Source organism: Hemibagrus wyckioides, linkage group LG25, assembly GCF_019097595.1.
Source record: "Hemibagrus wyckioides isolate EC202008001 linkage group LG25, SWU_Hwy_1.0, whole genome shotgun sequence".
NCBI lineage: Eukaryota > Metazoa > Chordata > Actinopteri > Siluriformes > Bagridae > Hemibagrus > Hemibagrus wyckioides.
The window spans coordinates 5115892-5118051 of NC_080734.1; positions in this window are offsets into that span (position 1 = coordinate 5115892).

Here is a 2160-nt window from a genome sequence, read left to right on the forward strand (position 1 = left end):
CTTTTATTATTGCCACACATACATTACAGCATATCCCAGCTGAGGAAGTCGGGGTCCGAGTGCAGGGGCAGCTATGATACAGCCCCGGAGGGTTAAGGGCCTTGCTCAATTGACCTTCTGATCAACCCAGAGCCTTGAACACTTAAGAAACGGGATAAACGGAAACAAAGATGCTTTTAAACAATGAAAACGAACCCTAATAATTAAAGACAGTTGAATATAATCAGAGGAATGGTGTCTGAGTGTGTGAGAGTGCAGGGGGTTGATGGGAGTGTGGGTCCATGGCGGCCATGTTTGCTTACATGACAGTGATTTCATTTCTTTTTCTTTCTATCTGTATTTATTTATTTTTTTCAATAATGTAACTGTCACGTTTTGGCAACACAGCAACATCAGAAGTGTTCGACTATGAAGTAGGATGAAAAATCTAGTTTTTAATTTTTCATTTGTTAGAAGAACTTGGCGAAGTTGTGTGGCGAAGGCACAAGCTAGTCTAACTTCGTCTGATGGATTCCCGCACCTATTGATGATTCTAACATTAGCCTATTATCCTTACATGTAGCTTTTATATAATGCATACACTACCGCTCAAAAGTTTGGGATCACTTGTATATTTCAGCTTGATTTCAGCTACGGAGGAAGACTCCATCAAGCCAATCCATCTTGTGAGAGATGCTCCAGGAAGCATGGGGTGAAATCTCTTCAGATTATCTTGAAAAATTGACCGCAAGAATGTCCAGGCTGTAATTGCCGCAAAAGGTGTTTTTTTTTTTTGATGAAGGCAAAGCTTGAAGAAAACATTCATCATTTCCATCAAAATCATCATTTCTAACTCTGACATGTCAGCATGTCTTTTGCTATATTTTCTATTCAGACTAATTTCGTGTGTGTTTCCTTGGAAAACAATACAATTTTTGAGTGATCCCAAACTTTTGAGCAGTAGTGTATGTACTGCCAAAGACTATTTAAATACAATAAAAAAAACAGACACCTAAAATGAAGCACCTCTCAAGCTTAATTTTTCCATTTCTGATATTTTGTAGGGTAAAATTTTTCATCTTCTAGTCATCAAGTTGCACATTTTACTTTCATTTAATGTCCCTTATGTAGAGACTAAGACCTTGTTTACTCCTGTTTTTTTTAAAGACCTAAAGTACACCGATCAGGCATGACATTATGACCACTGAGAGGTGAAGTGAATAAGACTGATGATCTCCTCATCATGGCACCTGTTAGTGGGTGGGATATATTAGAGGCAGCAGTTGAACATTTTGTCCTCAAAGTTGATGTGTTAGAAGCAGGAAAAATGGACAAGTGTAAGGATTTGAGCGAGTTTGACGAAGGGCCAAATTGTGATGGCTAGACCACTGGATCAGAGCATCTCCAAAACTGCAGCTCTTCCCACTCTGCAGTGGTCAGTATCTATCAAAAGAATCCTTTAAGTCTTGTAAGTTGTGAGGTCTTTGGGGCCCGACATCGCAACTTACAGGACTTAAAGAATCTGCTGCTAATATCTTGGTGCCAGATATCACAACACACCTTCAGGGATCTAATGGAGTCCATGCCTCAATGAGTCAGGGCTGTTTTGGGCAGGTGGTCATAATGTTATGCTTAAAGCTCAAGTATTTTACTGAGTCATTTGGATCAGCTCAAAAGAGTTGACTCTTTCGGCTCCTGAAACGACTCGTCACTGTTTTTATAGTATAAATAAGAAATCTGCCTTTGTCTCATTCACAATGTTCATTCTTTCTGAATTCTTTGTTAAAGCAGCAAGGTATTACAAATAGAATTACAAATCATTTGCAGTGGTTCCCTTTTTATACAATATAATACTGCACTATAATACAGTGTGTATGTACTTCTATATTTTCTCCAAAGTTAATCTTACTTTTACATTTCTTTGTGTTTTATTGTTGCACACCAATACACCAAGGCAAATTCCTCGTCCATGTAAAACCCACAGTTGTCATTGTTGTTCTTTCGGCTGCTCCCTGTTCCGGGTCGGATCATTTAGTCCACATGTTTCAATTGGGCACAGGTTTTACACCGGATACCCTTCCTGACACAATCCTCCCATTTGATCCAGGCTTAGGACCGGCACTATGAGTTAACTCTTCAGTGGCTGGGACTAAGAGTTAACTCTTCAGTGACTGGGACTAA